The following is a 23,883-nucleotide window of genomic DNA, read 5'->3' as shown; positions in this document are numbered from 1 at the left end:
AAGGATCCATTCACCCAAATCCAGGAAGCACAACGAGTACCATATAAAATAAACCCTGAGACGCATATTAATCAAACTGACCAAAATTAAAGACAAAGAGAAAATATTGAAAACCGCTAGGGAAAAGAAACAAGTAACACACAAGGGAACCCTGATGAGGTTATGAGCAGATTTTTCAGGAGAAACTCTGCAGGCCAGAAGGGAGTGGCATGATATACTTCACGTGATGAAAGGAAAAAACCTCCAACCAAGATTACTTTACCCAGCAAGGCTCTCATTCAGATTTGAAGGAGAAATCAAAACCTTTACAGAGAAACAAAAGCTAAGGGAATTCAGCAATACTAAACCAGCTTTACAACAAATACTAAAGGAACTTCTCCAGGCAGAAAAGAAAATGCCACAACCAGAAACAAAATACCACAAATGACAAGGCTCAGGAGTAAAGGTATATATACTGTAAAGATACAAAACCATCCACGCACAATTATGCCACCAAAATCAGAACTTGTGAGAAAAGGAGGATACAACTATAGGACACTGGAGAAGCGCTTGCAATTCAGAGACCAACAACTTTAAACAACCTCATTTATATAGAGAGACTCCTATATCAAAACTTAAGGGCAACTGCAAACCAAAAACCTACAATTGATACACAAATAACAAAAAATCAACTCAAATACAACACTAAAGAAAGTCATAAAACTACAAGAGGAGAGAACAAGAGAAGACAGGAAGAAAAGAAAGCAACAAAAACAAATCCAAAACAATTCATAAAATGGCAAGGAGAACACATATAGCAGTAATTACCTTACATATTAATCGACTAAATGCCCCAACGAAAAGACAAAGACTAGCTGAATGAATACAACAACAAGGCCCATATATATGCAGTCTTCAACAGACCCTTTTCACTTCTAGGCACACATATAAATTGAAAGTGAGAGAGAGAAGAAAATATTACATGCAAACGAGAATCAAAAGAAAGCTGGAGCAGCAATACTCATATCAGACAAAATACACCTTAAAATGAAGAATATTTTAAGGGACAAAGAAAGTCATTACATAATGATGAAAGGATCAACCCAAGAAGAAGATATAACAATTTTAAATGCATATGCACCAAACATAGGTTCACCGCAATATATAAGGCAACCGCTAACAACCTTAAAAGGACAAAGCAACGATAATACAATCATAGTGGGGGACTTTCACACCCCACGTACAGCAATGGACAGATCATCCAGAAAGAAAAGCAATAAGGAAACGCAGGCCCTGAAGGAAGCATTAGACCAGATAGACTTCATAGATATTTAAAGGACATTCCATCCAAAAGCAGCAGAATACACATTCTTCTCAAGTGCACATGGAACATTTGCTAACATTGGTCACATCCTGGGCCACAAATCCAACCTCGGTAACTTTAAGCAAATGACAACAAAGATACGACACTCCAAAACATATGGAATGCAGCAAAGGCCATTATAAGAAGAAAGTTTATAGCAATACAAGACTACCTCAGCAAACAGTACAGAGCACAAATAAGCAAGCTAACTTTACAGCTAAAGCAGCTAGAGAAAGAAGAACAGACAAGACCTAAAGTTAGTAGAAGGAAAGAAGTCATAAAGATCAGAGCAGAAATCAATGAAATAGAAATGAAGAAAACCATAGAAAAGAACAATAAAAAGAAAAGCTGGTTCTTTGAAAAGATCAACAAAATTGATAAACCCTTAGCCAGACTTATCAAGAAAAAAAGAGAGGATTCAAATCAATAAAATTAGAAATGAAAAAGAAGTTGCAAAGGATGTAACAGAAATATAAAGGAACATAAGAGGCCACTATATGCAACTATATGCCAATAAAACGGAAAACCTAGAAGAATGGACAATTTCTTAGAAAAGTACAATCTTCCAAGACTAAAACAAAATGAAATAGAAAAGATGAATAGACCAATCGTAAATACTGAAAGTCAAACACTGATTAAAAAACTTCCAAGAAACAAAAGTCCAGGATGAGATGGCTTCACAGGTGAATTCTATCAAACACCTATGGAAGAACTAACACTTATCCTTCTGATACTACTCCAAAAAATTACAGAGGAAGGGATGCTCCCAAACTCATTCTACGAGGCCACCACCACCACCCTGATACTGAAACCAGACAAAGATACCACAAAAAAAGAAAACTACAGGCCAGTTTCACTGATGAACATCAATGCAAAAATCCTCAGCAAGATACTAGCAAACCACATCCAAAAATACATTAAAAGGATTGCACATCATGATCATGTGGAATTTATCCCAGCAGTGCAAGGATTCTTCAATATCTGCAAAGCAATCAGTGTGATACACCACACTAACAAACTGAAGAATAAAAACCATATGATCCTCTCAATAGACACAGAAAAAGCCTTTGACAAAATCCAACACCCAGTTCTGATAAAAACCCTTCAGAAAGTGGGCATAGAGGGAACCTACCTCAACATAATAAAGGCCATATATGACAAACCCACAGCTAATGTCATGCTCAATGGGGAAAAGCTGAAAGAATTCCTGCTGAGATCAGGAACAAGACAAGGATGTCCACTCTCACCACTGCTATTCAACATAGTTTTGGAAGTCCTAGCCACAGCAATCAGAGAAGAAAAAGAAATAAAAGGATTCCACATTGGAAAGGAAAAAGTATAACTATCACAATTTGCAGATGACATGATACTATACCTAGAGTATCCTAAAGACTCTACCAGAAAACTGTTAGAGCTCATCAATGAATTTGGCAAAGTCACAGGATACAAAATTAATACACAAATCAATGGTATTTCTATATACTAACAATGAGAGATCAGAAAGAGAAATTAGAGAAGCAATCCCGTTTACCATCACATCCAAAAGAATAAAATACCTAGGAGTAAACCTACCCAAAGAGACAAAAGACCTGTACTCTGAAAACTGTAACACACTGATGAAAGAAATCAAAGATGACACAAACAGATGGAAAGACATAACATGCTCTTGGATTGGAAGAGTCAATATTACCAAAATGACTATACTACCCAAGGCAATCTACAGATTCATTGCAATCCCTATCAAATTACCAAGAACATTTTTTAAAGACCTCAAACAAAATATTTTCAAGTGTGTTTGGAAGCACAAAAGACCCAGAATAGCCAAAGATAAACTGAAAAAAAAAAATGGTGCTGAAGGAATCAGGCTCCCAGACCTCAGACTATACTACAAGGCAACAGCCATCAAAACAATATGGTACTGGCACAAAGACAGAAATATGGATCAGTGGAACAGGATGGAAAGCCCAGAATTAAACCTATGCACCTATAGCCAACTAATCTATGACAAAGGAGGCAAGAATATACAATGTAAAAAAGACATTCCCTTCAATAAGTGGTGCTGGGAAAACTGGATGGGCACATGTTAAAGAATGAAATTAGAACATTCCCTAATACCATACACAAAAATAAACTCAAAATGGATTAAAGACCTAGATATAAGACCAGACACTATAACACTCTTAGAGGACAACACAGGCCAAACACTCTCTGACATAAACGACAGCAACATCTTCTCAGATCCACTTCTTAGAGTAAGGAAAATAAAAACAAAAATAAACAAATGGGACTTCATTAAACTTAAAAGTTTCTGCACAGCAAAGGAAACCCTAAATAAAATGAAGACAATCCACAGAATGGGAGAAAATCTTTGCAAGTGAATCGACTGACAAGGGATTCATCTCCAAAATTAAACACCTCCTATAGCTCAATACCAAAAAACTAAACAACCCCATCAAAAAATGGGCAGAAGATCTAAACAGGCAATTCACCAAAGAAGACAAACAGATGGCCAAAAAACACATGAAAAGATGTTTAACATCACTCATCATTAGAGAAATGCAAATCAAAACCACTATGAGGTACCACCTTACACCAGCCAGAATGGCCATCATCAAAAAGTCTACAAACACTGAATGCTGGAGAGGGTGTGGAGGTAAAGAACCCTATTACACTGTTGGTGGGATTGTAAATTGGTGCAACCACAGTGGAAAACAGTATGGAGATTCCTCAGAAAACTCAAAATAGAACTACCATTTGATCCAGCAATCCCACTCCTGGGCATCTATCTAGAGAAAACCATGACTTGAAAAGACACATGTACTCCAATGTTTATTGCAGCACTATTTGCAATAGACAAGACATGGAAACAACCTAAATGCCCATCGACAGAGGAATGGATAAAGAAAATGTGGTATATATACACAATGGAATACTACTCAGCCATTAAAAGGAACAAAATAATGACATTTGCAGCAACATGGATGGATCTAGAAATTATCATGCTAAATGAAGTCAGTCATACAATGAGACACCAACATCAAATGCTATCACTGACATTTGGAATCTGAAAAAACAGACACAATGAACTTCTTGCAGAACAGATAATGACTCACAGACTTTGAAAAACATGGTTTTTGAAGGAGACAGTTTGTGGCGGAGAGTGGGGGATGTGCTGGGGGGTGTGGGATGGAAATACTATAAAACTGGATTGTGATGATCATTGTGCAACTATAAATGTAATAAATTCATTGAGTAATTAAAAAAATAAAAAATAAAAAATAAAAAAATCAACTATATATATATAGTAATCATTTATAGTGTCTTTAACAATATACCTAATATACTTTGTATACAGGATGATCTATATGCATTCTTATTAACTCATGTGTGTAAAATAATCTTTGTATATTATTATTAATACAATATTTTTCACACCTATTTACATTGGTTTTATATTTTAAAATTCATAGTGACTTCTATTATTTTTCTTGCTAATATTGGTCCCAAATTAGTTCTCAGAAAAATGCATTAGATATATCTAAATTTTACATTCCTAGAATGAGCTCGGGCCATGGTTCACTCAGGGTAGGTATTATACTTATACAGTGAACATAGCTGTGGTGTAAAAGTAAGCTGAACACAACTCGCAAGACTCAACTAAAAATTGATGTATTAATTTGTGTTTTGGAAGATCTGTTCTAGGGCATTCCTATTGTGGCTTAGTGGTAATGAATCTGACTGTATCCATGAGGACACGGGTTTGAGCCCTGGCCTCACTCAGTGGATTAAGGATCTGGCATTGCCGTGAGCTGTGGTGTAGGTTGCAGACGCAGCTTAGATCCAACATTGTTGTGGCTGTGGTGTAGGCCAGTGGCTACAGCCCCAATTCGACCCTTAGCCTGGGAACCTCTATATGCCTTGGTTGTGGCCCTAAAAGGACAAAAAAGAAATGGAAAAAAAAAAAAGGAATATCTGTCCTAATAGCTACTGAGTGACCTAGAGATTTTGAAGTACCCATATCATTTCATTTTAAATCTACTATTCTATTTACTGGAAAGAGAAAAATGGCAACAACAACAAAAAAACCTTCAAATAATAGTTGGATATATTATCCTGGAAAAAGTATTTAAAACAAGTTTGATATTCTTTTAATTAGCTCACTCTTCCTATAATCCCCAGAAGGAACACTCCCAAAGACATTCTATAACACCACCAACACCCTAATACCAAAACCAGACAAAGATACTAGGAAAAAAGAAAACTCTAGGTCAATATCTTTGATGAATATAGATACCAGAATTCTCAACAAAATTAGCCAACTGAATCTAACAATATATAAAAAAAATCATACACCACGACCAAGTGGGATTCATCCCAGGTTCACAAGGATGGTTCAACATAGGCAAATCAATCAACACCATACACCACATTAACAAAAGAAAAGTCAAAAACCACATGATCATCTCAATAGATACAGAAAAAAATCATTTGACAAAGTCCAACATCCATTCATGATAAATACTCTTACTAAAGTGGGTATAGAGGGAACATACCTAAACATAATTAAAGCCATTTATGAGAAACCCACAGCAAATATAATACTCAATGGAGAAAAGCTGAAAGTCTTCCCACTAAAATCTGAAAGCAGACAAGGATAACCACTCTCGCCACTGCTATTCAACATAGTATTGGAAGTCCTAGCCACAGCAAACAGACAAACAAAAGAAATAAAAGATATCCAAATTGGAAGAGAAGAGGTAAAATTGTCACTGCATGTGGATGACATTTCTATACACATATACAGAAAACCCTAAGGACTCAGTGGAAAAACTACTAGAACTGATCAACAAATTCAGCAAAGTAGCAGGATATAAGATTAACATTCAGAAATGAGTCTCATGATTTTATGATTCATAATTTAAAAAACAGTGAGCATACATTTATATCCTATCAATCTTCTGTATGATATCCATTACTAATTTTGTATTAGGACTAAAAAAATGTAATACATAATTATAGACACAGCCTGAGATCCTGTTTTGCAGTGCTAAGTGTAACTGTAAATCTCAATAATCCAGATTAAAATCAGGTAGACCTGTTCATCAGAAGTTTTTCTCAAATCTTTCTCAAACGAATGAATGAATGTATATCTACATACAAATTATTCCTAAATTTTCCATTTATTAATATTTTAATCTGAAGATTCTGTTACTATATTTTTTTACTGATAAACATTCCTAATTAAAAAAGTATTTTTCCACTTTTTACCTGATATACAAACTTTAGCAAATTAACCTCTGTAATCTTCTACATTTTTATATATAAAGTTGGGATAATAAAAATAACATATCTAACAGAGGTATTGTGAAATTTAACTGAGATTATATATGTGAAACAATGTAGACTTACCTGGCAATTTATTAATGCTAAGGACATGTTTGCAATTATGTTTACAACATAAAATATATTCTTTGAACTTGGATAAATTTCAAGATCCATTTCCTCTTTCCTGGCATCCAGACTCTTCTCCCACTTTTTTTCCTTCTGCCCAGTGTAAGGCAGAGGGGATCCTATATTTCCTTTCCACTCAACAAAATGCTATTGGGTTATTAGCAGACAAATAAAATGACAGCTGGTAAGGATCTAAGCGATGGCTTCTCCTGGAAGCGATTTTATTTGAAGAGGAAAAGAGACAGTCTAGTCTAGGAGGATTTGTTTGGATCAATTATCTAGCAGGTATATAAAACAGAATTTCATCTCCTGTCAAGTGCTCTCATAGAATTCACAAGTGACATGGTAGGGAACTTCTTTATTACCTCTGTGAAGTTGTTTCACTCAAGCTCTCATGCAGTTCCTGCGGGTCCTAATTGCATCAGTTACCCATTTCCAAGTGTCTTCCTTTGTAAAAGAGAAATAATCTATTTTGCTTTCTATTTATTCTTCTATGCCCAATATATCTTTTGTTTACTTTCTTTATATTTGACTCTTGATATTTTACTTTTTCACATCTCTTTGATTTGACTCTTGTCTTCTAGAAGTCAATATTATAACTTAATCACCTGTTTTCCCTAGCACAACACTTGGGCAATAATAAACACTTTATAAATATTTAAATGATAAAATTTAATTCAGAATATCTTACCCTCACAGAAGATTTTCTGACATGTTCTACACTTAGATAGAAGCACTACTCTTTATTTTTACTTTTATTGTGTGGAAAAGAAAAAGAAAAAAAAATAAAAACAGTATTTCCTAAGGCTGACAAGACATGCAAAAGATTATCATATTTTCTAAAGAACAAAAGGTTATCACAAATTAGTAGCTAATTGGCTGTCTACCATGACACATTTCAAAGCATATCCGAGTTTATGTGATCTTTAATTTATGCCTCAACTGCTCCAGTGAACTGATTAGTATAATTTCTTCTCACTGTTCATAACCACACATAACAATGCATGAAAACATCACATGTCTGAGGATGGTAATTTATAGCATAATGTCTTGATATTACATATTTCTCAAATATATTCCCACTAGCATTGTTGAAATAGTATTGATACAAACAGGACCATTACAGTGATGGATAATCATAAAAGTAACCCCCAGTGAGCCAAATCCTTGTATAATCCCTTCCTCAGTGTGGATTAAACCTGGGACTTACTTCTAATCAATAAAAAAACTAACATGATGTTTATACATGAGGGTCAGATGCTGCTGTGACAGATATTTTAAATGAGGAGCAGCTTTGTAACCAAAAAGTGAGCCAAGACTGGAATAATTCTGAGGAACATGATAAAGAAAGTCTAATCACATGAACAGACTATTTGTAGAAATTTGGAGATGAAAGATCTGCTAGTGAGAGATTAGAAGGAGGTGAGGGGTATGTTATTAGAAACTGGATGAAAGATATCCTTGTTATGCAGTGGCAGAACATTTAATAAAGTTCTTGCTTGCATTTACATGGAAAGCAGAATCTGTAAGTGATGAATTTGGTCATATAGCTAAGGAGATTTCCAAACAAAGCACTGAAAGAGGAGGTTTATTTCTTCTTGATACTTATAGTAAAATTTGAGAAGCTAGAAGTAATTGGAGGAAAGAATTGTTAAAGAAAAAATAACCAGGACTAGATGATTTTGTTTATTTCCTTTTTGGCCACACCCACAGCATGTGGAAGTTCCTGGACCAGAGACTGAGCCTGAGCCACAGCAGTGACCCAAGCCACTTTGACCTGCTGAGCTAAAGCGGAACTCTAGATGATTTTGATAATTATCAGCCTCTCCAGGGCAGCAAAAGACAGAATGATTCACTGTCAGGAAAGCATTTTCTAGAGACAAGACTGAGGGTAAGACTGTATGACTCTATAATCTTCTGCTACAACCTCTGAAAGACTAAAAGGATGGAGTATTCAGACACGCAAATGACCTTTCAAGAGACTAAGGGTGTGATTTACAGGTCTTAATCAAACCAGAGAGTTTCTAGGAAGCTTAAGGGCATCTTTTCTCAGCCAACTCTATAAGAGGCCACGGTATATAAAGTATTTTCTCAGAATGGTCTGTGATCATGGATTTTTGGCTAATGGAGTGAATGCCAGTGATATCTATGCAAGGCCCACAAACTTCCTTAGAATAATCATTTCATTAGGAACACTGCTAGCATGGGTCAAAAGGGGCAGAGAACATAGACAATTAAAAGAAATCATCAGGCCCCGAAATTCTGATGAGAGAAAAGTAATAAAAATAATCACGTTAACTTTCGCATGAAATAAAGGACTGCTCAACAATTGGAACTAAAAATGCAGAGAGCCATGGGTAATTTCCCCAGATACTGAAACTTAATCAAACATTTCCAACCACTGTTAGCCCAGCCAAATTTCAAAACCTCCAGCACCAGGAACTCCTTCTTTCTTCCTTTTTGAACAAGAATGTCTATAGTTGGCATCCTATTGCTATCCCATCATTGTATGTTAAGTGTGTCTATGGCAAATAATTTGTCTGTTTGGTTCCACTGATCCATAGATCAAGTGGAATTGTGCTTCAGGAGCTGTGCTTAACAAATCACAACCAGGAGTCTCATCTGCATCTGGACCAGCTTTGGACGATGGAACTTTGAGTTTTGTACTGATGCTAAAAGAGGATGAGTCATTTGGAGAATTTGGGATGAGGTAAATGCATTTTGCATTTGATTGTGAAACACTAGGGGCAAGAAAGTGACTTTAGGTGAACTAATGTGACTACTAATGAATCATATTCTTGTTTCTCATCCCCTGACTCACTGGCAATCACATTAGTAGAATCCTTCTCCTTGAGAACAGCCAGAAACTGTGGCTTGCATCTAACCAATAGAAAATTAGTATACTGACTTTTCTTCCTATCATCACAACCCATTGAAATTATTCTACTGTGCAGAAACCACTATCTGATGCTACAGATCTATTACGAAAGAAGATGAATATTCCAAGGTGACACGATAACATGACTTAACTGTATAGTCTAAGTTAAGTCTACATTAAACTTAAGTTAAATCTGTCTGGACCACAGATTTTGTGTAATGAAAGGATGTGTGGATATGAGGTGAATGAATAACCAAAAGCCATAACTGATACTGATCTGCATTCATGTTGAGGAGACTGACTTCATACTGAGGATAGTAAAAGACTTCTGAACATTAAATGATCCTATTTTTGTTCTAGGACATGCCATCCAATATATTAGCCACTATCTACATGTGGCTACTTACTTTTTAAGTACTCCATAGTGACATGTAGTGGTGGCATGGACAGTAGAGAAGAAAAATATTTCTATCATCACAGACATTTTATTGGAAATCACTGCTTTGAAAAGGTTAACTCTAGGCATAAAGTTGAGTAGGGAATGGAGAGGGAAACAAAGAGCAAGGAAAAGGACTGTAGGAAGTCAATGAAATAATCCAGTTGAGAGTTTGTGATGACAAAAGTACCAGTGGAAAGAAGAAATATTTAACAAGGCTGTAAGGGCCCCACCCCCCAAAATCATATATCAAATCCTAACTCAAAATGCAGTGGTAGGGGGCAGGGCTTTGGGAAGTGATTAGGTCATGAGGATGGAGCCTCCCTAAATGGTACCAGTCGCTTTATAAAAGAGACCCAGAGAGCTCCGTTCCCCCTCTGCTATGTGAGGACACAGTAAGAGGACCATTGTTGCTGAATCAGCAAGCGGGCCCTCACCTAACACTGAATCTTTTGGTGACTTGATATTGGACTTTTCAGCTTCCAATACAGTGAGAAATAAATTTTTGTTATGTAGAAGCCACCCAGGCTGTGGACTTTGTCATATAGCCAGAACATATTAAGACAGAGGTCCAAATGATAATAGATGTTGAAAATTGGTAAAAGTGTAATTTAAAATTTACCCAGCCTCTGATCAATAAATCTAAAATAAAATGAAATCTGTCTGTGCCTTAAGCTTTCATTGTACTGAAATATTTCACTGTGTTCATTATTTTACTCTCTAGGCAGTGAGACCTCATAGACGGATGTATCTTAACTTTCATGTACCTGCTAACTCCTACCTCATGAAGGGGTTTCCCATAAATATCTGGGTGCATAGATAAGAAAGGAGTGGAATCTCAGCAGGATTATGTGAAATAATACTCACATTCATATATTATATACCCCACGGTAACCCCTGTTATTTAAAATAATAGTTATTTTTAAGACGCTAAATTAAAATACTAAGCACCTAAGTGAAGACAGAAATCTCTCTGAATCTGCTTTGATATGCTGTGTATCAAAGATAGTCTGTTATATTCTGTTTATGGGAGGGGATAAAACTGGAAAGCAAAGTCCTCCAAACAATATGATTACTTATTTATTAAATGAATAGACAAGAGGCATCTTTTTAGCACTACTTGTTGAGAAACATCACCATCTGAAGAATATAAAGGGGTCAAAGAATAGTCATCTAATGCCTGAAGAAATCTGGGAATCTGAAGCATGTATATTTTATTCAAATGAAAGGATAATAAAAAAAAATAGAACATTTGAGTTGTCATTTTCATTATATTTGGAACTTAATCATCTCCAAAGGTTTTTGTTTGCTCATTCTTTTTTTTTTTTTAATGTGAAGTGTTTCACTGCAAATATATTTGCACGAGAATTTTTGTTATTGTTGGCTGCTGCTATCCTTTTTTTTTTTTTTTTCTGGGTGAAAAACGTGTCCTCCAGAATGTGCTCACTACAAAATCACCTGTTTGCAAAACTTTTGCGACATAAAGAGTTCAAAGGACCTTTTTAAATCCAACTTCTAAATGAATTCTTATTACTGACATCTTAAACTACTTTAAAAATGTAAGTCAATTAAAATGTCAGCATATTTCTCATATGATCATTGAAAAAAATAGTGATAATCTTCACTCCATGAGTATATTTGGGTGATAAAACCTATTATCATTTAAAAATAAGATATTTTAGGAGTTTCCATTGTGGCTTAGCAGGTAAGTACCCGATGTTGTCTCTTTGAGGATGCAGGTTCAGTCCCTGCAGATGGGGTTTGGATCTGGTGTGGCTGTAGCACAGGCTGCAACTGCAGCACCAATTCAACCCCGAGCCTGGGAATTTCCATATCCTGCAGGTGCGGCTATAAGAAAAACATATATATTCTTACATATACTAATATACATACGTATGTATATATATACATTAGTAGATTTTATTATTTTTTTATTTTTTTGCTTTTTAGGGCCACATGTTTGGCATATGTAAGTTTCCAGGCTAGGGGTCAAATCGGAGCAGCTGCAGCTGCTGACCTATGCCATGGTCACAGCAATGCAGGATTTGAGCCACATCTGTGACATATGTCCTACACCACAGCTCACAGCAATGTCGTGATCCTTAACACAATGGACGAGGCCAGGGGTCGAACCTGTGTCTTCATGGATACTAGTCGGATTAGTTACTGCTGAGCCACAACAGCAACTCCCATATTTTAGTAGATTTTAGATTATCCACGGATAAATTTTAAAACCTGAATCAAGAAATGCACTGGTTTTCTCTGGCAGATATAATTGGAATTCACTGCACAGATTTCTTCCGTGTTTGGTGAATAATATATTATGTCTTTATTACTCATAGAAAACAAAGTTTTCTTGTGAATACAGAAATATGCGGCCTATATTCAACTTATTTTACTGAAATTTTTAACTTTTTAAAACAAATTACTTTCACATATTCCAGCCATGCTCTTCTTTTTTTCTCCAAAATATACTTGAAACCTGAGGTCCTATTAAAAACCAGATCCCTACTTTAGAATTGGTAAGCTACACCAAAATATATGGTATAAAGAAGTTATTTTTTTAAATTATTGTAATTGTAATGTAAGTTATTTTCATTATAGAAGGGTTAATGATGATGATTAGAATCATTACTAGAAATTCAAAATTTAAACATGGTCTTGATTTGCCAACTGTTAAGATAGAGGAACATCTCATAATATCTACTTCTACTTCTTGGTTTCACATAAAAAGTTAATATGTAAGAGCAGCAGAGAAGAGCAGAGTTAATGAGATCTGCCCAAGAAACAGAGCAATCATTTCTTGGCTCTCCTCCTTTCTTCTCTTTTATTTCAACTTTTATTTTTTCCGTCATTTGCTACTTGTTTTTTATCTCTACATAAAATCTTTTGCCTTATCATATTATGCAATTGAGTAAAACTGTTGATTTGTTTTTAATTAAGAGATTCCATTCATCATGCCAACTCTGAAAAAATAAGGATCATTTCTATTTTTCTCAAAAATAATACAAATTACAAAATGGTAATTTGATGAACTAGAAATTAAGTTCTGGGTTAGAAATGCAAGTTCTGAATCATGGCCTACTACTTAACAGCTATGTATTCTCCCAAAACTCCCTTAATCTCATATTCTGTAGCTTTATTTACTATTTAAGACTAACAATGCTAGTCTTGTAGACTATTTTTCTCACAGATTTCCTTGGCTATTTGCTTTTTACATTTTCATATAAATTATAGTCACTAAGAAAGCAGGGCGCCCTCTCTTTCCTGCTCCCAATTAAAGGCTATGATATCTTCCCAGGACAGACAAACAGCATTCTCACCATCCCCAGCCACATACTGCAAAAACTAACCTCTTTAAACTGAGAAGTTAAATTTTTGCTCTCCCCCCAACTCAAGAACTTCATAAATATTTCTTTCTTTTTTTTTCTTTTTAGGGCCGAACCTGCAGCAGAAGGACATTCCCAGGCCAGAGGTTGAATGAGAACTGCAGCTGCCAGCCTACACCACAGCTGCAGCAATGGCCAGATCCAAGCCGCATCTGTGATTTACACCACAGCTTGTGGCAACACCAGATCCTTAACCCACTGCGTGAGGTCAGGGATTGAGCCTGCATTCTCATGGTCCTTAACCTGCAGGGCCACAAAGGGAACTCCTTGGTAAGTATTTCTACTTCACAGAAATTATGTCTCAAACAAATTTTAAAGAAATGAACATTTTTGCTTAACATTCTTCAGACATGCTATTCCTTGGCAAATCCAGTCGCCCTGGACCTTCCAGAATCCATGGTTTTGAAATGCTCATCACTGTGCTTTCTCTCTTTTTCCACCATCCTCTTAGGCTCAAATTCTGAGTTCAGATTTTAAATTCCTATTAGCTTATTTCTTCCACTGCATTGTCTCTGTGCTTCCTGGTAATTAACTCCTCCTCCTGTATGACGGGGATTTATTCACTCTCTTGTCACATTCAGGAAACCAGGATTTGGGCCTTTCTCTCAATAACACCACCAGTCCTCTGAGGGACGGCGATCTTCCTCTTTGTATGACAGAAATTACGAATGAAAAAGTGATGGGGAATGGAAGGCATCCGTGTGACACAGCAGAGTGCAGAACTGCAATAACCAGGGCACTAGCAGCATGGTTTGTAAAGAAGATAGGTGTCAAAACATTGACAAAAAGAAGTAACATAGTGCTTCAGTCTGAATTTCTGTGTCCCCCCAAAATTCATTTGTTGAAATTCTAACATAAGGTGGGGCCTTTGGGAAGTGCTAAGGTCATGAGAGTAGAGCCCTCATGAAGGGGATTTTATAAAAGAGACAATACAGAGATCCCTAGTTCCTCCCACCACACACAGACAGTGAGAAGGCACCAGCTATCAACCAGGAAAAGGGCTCCCAACCAGAACCTGGCCATGCTGGCTGGCACTTTGGTCTTGGACTTCCAAGATTCCAACACTGTGAGAAATAAATTTATGTGGTTTATGAATATATGATATTTTGTTGTAACAGACCATATTACCTAAGACACATAGTCGCTGACTTGGAGAAAATGCAGAGTGATGTAAAAGCTGAATGTTAAGCAGGTAAATGTTTTGTTTACATATAAAAGCTAAGCTTTTGGAGAGTCTGAGAACCACTCTCAGTCCCTTAGGCGATGTTTTTCTTACAGTTAAAGCCGTTCCTCTTGTTTAGGGTCCAGGGTGCCTTCCCTCAGTTGTGGTCAGTGAATATTTATTTCCTTTCTGAAAGTGCATAATCTAATCTAATGACACAATTACTAAGCATAAGGATTACATTTTATTTATTTATGTACATTTTAATGAAAACATCTAAAGATATAATCCTAATTAAATTGGTATTGGAGAGTATATTATTTTAAAATATGCTTAGAAATGAATATTCCTATGTAGAAAATTGATTAAAATTTGAATGCAACCATAAAATCAACATTCCTATTACATTTATGAAAGATCTGAATTTCAAAGAAATTTAAAAATTAATTCCTATTAAAACTTAAGTGAGTACTCTGGATTTTTTCTACAAATACTAATAATTTAGGTACATTTTACATAAATATAAATGTATTCTTTAACATTCATAATTTAATTTTGATAAAGTATTTAAAAATATCCAATTTTATTTTATCTTCTGAAAAGTTCCAGAGCTCAGATGATAATTTCTGTAAATACCAGTTAGATGGGTTCATTTGACAATCAAATGGCAAAGAAGCTCTCAATAATTACTCAGAATCCTATCAAGTTCTATGGAACCTAGTGAGCTTCAAAAGGGACAATACGTAGGTACAGTGGATTTCAAGACATTAAGACAAGAACAAGATTTGTTTTCAGTAGTGATAATAAGTGGTGGTTATATCAGTATTATAATTCTTAAACTATCGTGTGTGTGCGTGCGTGTACGTGTGATAAAATAAATAGGTCATTACGCCATACTCTAATTTCTTTATATTCTGTGTCTTTGAGAATCAGGATTTTCTCTGTGGAACAAAGAGATAGAGATAGAATATGGCAAAATTTTAGATGTAATGTGAATGATGGAAAATATAATGTATAAGATTTAAGGTAGAATCTCACATATGCAGTAGAAAATAATCAAGTAAACACCCTGTGTTCTAAAATTCAATTAGAGACAAAAGTGTGAATAAATTTAAGCATTTCATATAATAATTAAGATTATATATTCCACCTTGTCTACCAGTAAGATCTAAAATGACCAATCTGGAAAACACAAGCATCTTTAACACCTAAACTAGATTGTAGTCCAGAAATACCATTTTCAACTAATGAAAGGAGAGCTGGGAGAAATGGCTGCCTTTGTGTCTGAATCAGAAAATGTGCAAGGTACATCTGTTACATACATACATACATACATCTTAATATGGCAAAATGTAAGGAAAATGTAAATGACAATATAGAGTAGATTCATACCAATTTGAAGAAGACATGCTCTCACAATGACGGACAATGGGCTCTTCAATAAGGATACAAGTGGTAATGGATTAAATCCATGATTTTAAAGTGATACTAAAAGCGTATCTCATCCCAGTCTTGGAAAGTCAGATATACATTATGTTATCTTTAAAAGTGGGTAAAAATCATAAATAACCAAACATTTAACGTATTTCTCTACATGAATTTTACCACTGGGAAACCAAATACTGCCTCCTCGTCAACAAAAGCAAGCCGTCTTCAAATGTTACTCTTCTGTAACTCAAATTACCGGATCATGAGACATTAAACCTAAGCTGTTGTTAACATAAAAAACATGAGCAAAAAAAATCAACATACATGCCTTCTGGCAAAAGAAAAGCACCACCTATAATGTCGCTGAAGACCTTAGTACCAGATGCTAGTGGACAGAGGAACATGACAGACAAACTGCTATATAATTAGGCAATCGACAAAATCCAAAGGGGGGACACTCAATAGACCAAACAGCTGATGGAAAGTATGGGGACTTGTAGATTAAAAGAGACTTAAAAGATATGTCAAAATATGTCTAAAGATACATTTATTTTTTAAAAAATATGAAGCTAAAAGACACACACTTGCATCATACAACTATAGAGAAACAAAGAGAGCGATTGATAAAAATTCAGAATAGCTATTACTTTGAGAGGGAACAAGGGGGTAACAATTGAGGTAGGCATGTTAAGGGCATATGGGATAACTGCAGGGTTCTATTTCGTGACCTAAATTGTTATTACAAAGGAATTCATCTTTTATTAACAAACCTATACATTTCTGTGTGGTTTTCTATAGATAAGTTTGCTTGATATTATAAAGGTGAAAGTACTACAGACACAGCCAACAAAACCCTAATGTGCATTTTATTATATATTCTTTTTTGATTATAACCACACTATTTTCCACAAGTCTGAAACATAATATGATTTGAGAAATGAATTATGAGTATTCTTTTCAGTACATGAAATTAAACTGAACTGTGTTTTAGAAAATTAAGCTTTCTTTACAAAATGTTGCAAAAATCAATATAATCGGTTTATTTTCTGAAAACATACAAAATAAAACTTATAAAACATCAGGAAGAGAAGATGTCTCAAAAAGGAGGATTTCAATCTTTCATTTTAGAAAATAATAAGAGAAAAATAAAGAAATCATACAAGCAGAATAAATATAATATATAAATAGTGTGTGATACTACTCTGAGTAGAAAATGAGGGGGAGTTAAAATAACTCCTTGGATGGATTTCTGGGCCTTTTCACTTTCCTCCTCCCCTCCCTCTACACATAGGATTAAGATGAAAAAATTAACCACATAATCTTTTCTCACGTGCTGTTGGAATGGTACATTTTGTCTAAGGTAAGTGAGTATACAAGCAGCACGAATTTCCTTCACCCTCATGCCTGGGATAGGAAGGGCTTTCTTCTCCCCATGGTTTCTCAGGTGCTGGGGACCATACATTCTCTGAATCCCTGTCTACTTCTTGTTATCCTAGAAAACAGGTGAACCCTTGAGTGCACAGCAAGCTATTTCTTTTTCTCTGTCGTGAACCTTTCTTCCCATGCGTCTTTCTGCAAAGTTTAATCTGTTGTGAAGGCCACTGCTGGCTTGAACCCTGGATGGAAAAAGCAGAAACCTGGAATAGTAGCAACCCTCACTCTCTTTTCAGATCTATCATCCTACAGAAACAAGCAGACCCTTGGGTTTATCTGTTCTTCTTTACCGAGTCCTCTCTCTCTCCCTACCTAATTCCTACTTGTAGCACAATCATATGACCTAGGTAATTAATAGCTAACATGATGCAATAAAGACAGTTTTTTTTTAAATGCTTCTTTCGATAAGCCTCACTTTCAAAGTTCTTTATTGCAGATTTACATTATATTGGATATTAGATTATAATATTAACATTTTTTTTTTTTACTTTGTCCTATGGTAACTGTCTAATTCCTACACCCCTGCCTTCTCCACAGGAAGTTAAGGTTGTATCTCAGACATATTAGAAATAAGGTCATGGAAAAGAAAATGCAAAAGACACACTAATATATCACATGGTTGTTCATTAGAGTCCAAAAAAATCAGTGCATTGTATCGAACTGTTTAAAAAGAGTGATGAAGAGACAGAAAGTAAATTCCAATGGAAGTTTAGAAAGCACTGCTGAATTAGTAAATCTAGAGACTCAAATCAGTTTACTGTGGTTAAGTCACACAGGGTCTCAGTCAAGAGCAAGGATACGGAAGGCAAGAAATAAGCATTTGAGCATTAAGAAAAATTGAAATAGTAGAGAATGAATTGACAAATATAAAATAAAGCCACTCCCAGATGTCCATCTGCCATGAGACAGCCTTCATTAAAAAGTCATGGTTTCCTAATAGGGGAGCATTATCATATATTATAAATTACGATTACCTAAATTTTTAATTTTTTTTGAGATTGTGGGTAAATACCAATGCTGTACATATTGCTTAAAAAAACTGTTGCGTTCTATTCCAGATATAATTGGAATTTTTCAAAAGGTATTTGGTTCTTAAAATGGTAATTGCCTTAGCAGTGGTTAATTTCCTTGGAGTCAGTACTCCCTAGGGAGTAAATAGTTTTGTGTTATAAATAGGAAATTGTTTTCCAGCACCACAAATTAAGCAGCAATAGGTCGTATAACAGAGGTCTACCCTGAACTAAACTAAAATGCCATAAACAGAGTAAGTGGAACTCCCAATTAAGGCACTAAAGAAGACTCATTTATTTATATGCCACATTCTACTTATTACAAAAACTAAGTCATCAGAGCTGAGGACTTAGAGATGAGCCATGACCTTACTTCTGAAATAATATCACTTTGGCTTATAATCAAATTCAAAACAGAACTAAGAATAACACTGGCTTATTGACTGATGTCCATGACCCATTGATTTTCTCATTTAATAAATTGTAATTGATCATCACATCAAAGGATGATCTATGAACCCAGATGATCCATGAACCAGGATTTGTGTTAAACTGTAATTTAAAACTGGTAAAATTACCATATATTTATTTATATCATTAAAAAGAAAAAAGAAAATAACAGAATTTATAACATTTTTCTAACAAAGCAGCCTACACAATTTTAACAATGATGAGTGGGGTTGATCAAATTAGTATATAACATGTCAATCAATCCCATTTCTAATCTAAACATATTCTATAGAATAAATAAAAACTATAAAGGCTTACAGGTTTTTATTAAAAGTTCCCTTCAAAGAAAATTTAAAAGGAACTTTATGCTTAGTATTGAATAAAGGAACCAGAAATAACATGACTCAAACTAAGTGTTCTTATTTCTCCCTCCTAGGATAAATCATTTAAATAACATTTTCCTCCACCTGCCTTCTTTCTTTGTTCTAGGTGCCTACAATTATCAGCTTGAAAATGTTCTTCAATACCCTTTTCCTGTTTACTGAAGATAGTGATCAGCACAGGACTTTGAAAATTCAAAGTAATTAAGGCATATTAAATATTATGGTGCTTTTTTCCTCATTTCAAACAAGAATCCAGCCAATGTTTTAGATTTAAAATTCCTTGTTTCATATCTACTCTGGATCAAATACTGTGATAGATGTTGCAAATAAAGGATTCAAATATGGCCCTTATGTACAGCATAGTGAAAGGAAAAGACTAAAACCGTATTCTAAATACTAAGATTGAAATATGTGAAATTTCCATTTTTGAGTTGTTTTCTTACCATTCTAAGTTATTTATATATTTTACACACCAGTATTTTGTAAATATTTTCTCCCAGTCTGTAGTTATACAGTCCATGCAACTCTATTGAAATAATCAGTTCTGTCAGCTTACTTTTGCCAGTTTTGTAATTGCTCTTCCATGCAGTGCCTAAGGGACACTGTGTCCTGTCATTACTGTGCCTCAGATAATCTATCTACTGTATACCCTCCGTCTCCATGACAGTATCAATTGAATGTCAGGACTTACAGGCTGGAAATAAACCTTGGGATCAATCTCTTCTCTCCACTCACAAAACAATAAGCCAGGTCATCATGACTTTCCAGAATATTTAATGATTTTCCCTGTCTCTGAGCATTATGAAAACAACTGCACATGTGAGTAGCTAACATATTCTCTTTCAGGGTAACAGGCTGAGTTGTATCCTCCATAAACTGTAACTTAAATTACCGTAATTGACCACATTTGCTTAAGAAGGAGGTCCAGTACATATATAAAGTATCACTCCAACAGAAGGCACATATCTCCAAGAACACTACACATGCACATGGGAATGTGTATTCTCCCATTCTGCTGCAGCACATCAGACGCACTGAGAGTGAGCACCACCATCTCCTGAACACAATTGTCTAGTTCTTCTTATACAATAAGTTCTACTTAGGAAAAACCATCTTCTCCCCATGGTTAAAATTTATTTCAACCAAGTTTAAAGACCAGTTAAATCCCTCAGAACCTCAGCAGTGAATGTGACTTCTTAACTTCCATGAATAAGGACTTGTCATGTGCCTTTTCTCCAGAGTGTCATGTTTGCCCACACAGGTACTAACATGTATCACTGGGCAGGAGAAGAAATTTAAGTCAAGGTATAGTTATATGACTGCTTTCCTGGCTACAGAGAACCAAAGAGATGACAAAGTGAAAAGGACTCTCCTTGCCATTCATTACTGCCTTTAAAGATGAAAAAATGGGGCCATGAACCACAAATGCAGGTCACCTCTAGAAACTGGATAAGACAAGAACATGAATTATCCCCTATAGCCATAGCTTTACCAATGCCTCAATTAGCCCAGTGAGACCTGGGTCACATTTCTAAACAACAGTACCATATATATATGGTTTAAAGTCACTGAGTTTGTGAGAATTTGCTGTGGTAGCAATAGAAAACTAACACAAAACCTAAAATAAACCACAGCATGGGAAGAAATAACAAACATTTGAACCAAGCCAATTTGACTTTGTAATTCACTCCCAAGTGAGCACTCATCACATCTTACATGACTAGGGATGATCTGGGTGTCATCAATGTCCGTATAATTAATCTTGTCCCATGCTCCATGAGAAGTAGACAGTGAGTAAAGTTAGGACTTGCTCAACAGTGTAAATTCCATATTGGGAGAATCATAGAATATTGGCTGTAGAGAGTGTGAAATGTGCACGTGGTAATATGGTTCTACCATTTACTAATTATTTAACCTTGATAGTTTGATCAATAGCACAATGGGGATAATGATCAATATTACTGCGATACATATGTAAAAATTATGCATGTATTATTTAAATTGCAAATCACAAGTATAGCATTTTGAAGGTACTCAGTAGTAAAATGCAATGTTATTTACATTATTATTAGAATTACATATCTTTGACTCCTTTATAACTCTTGTCTCTTCTGCATCATTTGCAATATTCATTTATTAATTCATTATTTATTTAATATTTCTTGTGTTCTTTCTTTCAACAACTATTTATTAGATTCATATTATATATATAAAAAATTGTCTAGGTGCTCACAGTACAAGATTGGATAAACTCCTTAAATTCAGGATGTATATATTCTAGAAGGAACTGACAATAAATTACAAACATAAACAGCTATAACAAACAGCCTAAAAAACAAATACTAAGTGAAAAATAAAAATAGTAATAAATTTATACAGGAGAAATAACAGACTTAATGTATTGGAAGATGAGTTTGGAAAAAGGTAATTAAATAAATGGTTTTGAAGGTATTTGGTTGTTAAGGAGAAAGGTAAGAATATTAGTTTAGTTTAGAACTTGTTAAATTTTCATGTTAAAATATTTGTCTAACTATTAAATAAAGAATCATAAAGTAAAAAGTCCAAACAAGTAAATTTTAAAATATAAAAACACAAAAATAAGCTCAATACAAAGGAAGACAAGAAAGGAAGAAAATGAAGACACAAAATATAGTATAAAAGAAACACAACGTAATACTTTAGAATTCCATTCACATATATTTTAAGTGCAATTAATAAATATTATCATATTGAACTGCTAATAAATTTAATCTATGGAATAGTTCAAAATATTTGGACACAAACTCAGCATGGAGAAATGAATGCTGAACAAATATCAAAAATAAAAAACAGTGAAGATACATTAATTTTGGAGATTTAAGGCAAAGGTATCCATAGACATTAAAAGGTACCTTAACACAATAAAATAATTAAATTCACCAACAAACTATAATTAGTATATATGCCTAAACTATATGTATATATATATATATATATATATATACATACACATACATACACACCTAATTGGCAAGTCTTAAAGTATATATACAAATATTGAACAAAACTACAGAGCAATTGTTAAATAATTTATCTTAATTAGAATTTATATACACCAAAATAGGATACGTAACCTAAGTAAGGATCATAACAGGGTTGTGAACACAATAAATTAAACTGAATCTAATTATCATTAGAGATCACTGGATCTAATAATCAGAAATAAATTCAAAATTTGATATTAAGAAATGCCTCTAGAAAGCTATAAATTAAACAAAATATATGAATATATAATTCATTAAAACAAAGAATACTGATACTTTGCTACTTCTAAAAGGATAAACAGATTTTAAAAAAAACAGAATCCATAGTATAGACACTTTTAAGATACATGAATGTGCGCACACAAACACACACACACACATACACACACATAGATTTACTCTAAGAAATTATCTCATACAATTGCAGAGGCTGGTAAGTCCCAAGATGGGCAGCAGAAATGTGGAGACCCAGGAGAAACAGCAACGCTGATAGAGTCAGATAGCCTGTAGACTCAAGACCCAGGAATTGCTGAAACTGCAATTTAAACATGAAGGAAAAAAAAACCTATGTCCCAGTTTGATGGCAGTCAAACACAAATTCTCTCTTGCTGTATCCTTTTGTTCTCTTCAGATCTTGAACTGATTGGATGAGGCCCAGTCTCCTGAAGGAAGGCAATCTGCTTTACTCAGACTCTTGATTCAAATGTTAATCTCAACCAGAAATACCCTTACAGATACTCCCAAAATAATGTTTGAACAAATGTCTCCCCAGTTAAGATAAGGTATAAATTATCCATCACACACTCTATGATATTTTAAAGAAAACCAACCTTACCAGATTGTCTTAGTCAGTTAAGTTTAAAAATAGTGTAGACTGGGTGGCTTAAATGACAGGTTTTATTTCTCACAGTTCTAGAGGCTGGAAAGTACAAGATCAAGGCATTGGCAGATATTGGTATCTACAAACAGCCACCCTCTTTATGTATTCTCATATGTAAGTCAGAGAGAGAGAGATCTGGTCTCTTTCTCTTTGTATAAGGTCACTAATTTCATTCACGAGGTCTTCACCCGCATCTCCTTATTGCCTCCCAAAGGCCTCATCTCCAAATACCAGCACATAGGGAATTAACCTTCAACATATGTATTTGGAGGATACATCCAGTCCATAACACAGATCAAAAATATACTAAAAATGGGAGTTCCCATTGTGGCACAGTGGTTAACAAATCCGACTAGAAACCATGAGGTTGCGGGTTCGATCCCTGCCCTTGCTCAGTGGGTTAACGATCCGGCGTTGCCGTGAGCTGTGGTGTAGGTTGCAGATGCGGCCCGGATCCTGCATTGTTGTGGCTCTGGCATAGGCCAGTGGCTACAGCTCTGATTAGACCCCTAGCCTGGGAACCTCCATATGCCGCGGGAGTGGCCCTAGAAAAGGCAAAAAGACAAAATATATATATGTATATACACTAAAAATGGGCTCCAATCAAGATGGTATGG

The 23,883-nt window shown here is 34.9% G+C and overlaps 1 long non-coding RNA gene across 1 annotated transcript in view; it reads right to left on the bottom strand.

The window, feature by feature from the left end:
- LOC110256467 overlaps positions 1-23,042 on the bottom strand; it is a 156,799-nt gene extending 133,757 nt beyond the window's left edge. Inside the window, exon 1 of the long non-coding RNA XR_002338013.1 lies at positions 22,806-23,042. This is a non-coding gene — a long non-coding RNA (uncharacterized LOC110256467). The remainder of the gene's footprint in view (positions 1-22,805) is intronic.

Source organism: Sus scrofa, chromosome 13 (genome assembly GCF_000003025.6).
Source record: "Sus scrofa isolate TJ Tabasco breed Duroc chromosome 13, Sscrofa11.1, whole genome shotgun sequence".
Lineage (NCBI taxonomy): Eukaryota > Metazoa > Chordata > Mammalia > Artiodactyla > Suidae > Sus > Sus scrofa.
The sequence above is the reverse complement of the archived record's forward strand: the minus strand, read 5'-3'. Positions and strand labels throughout refer to the sequence as shown.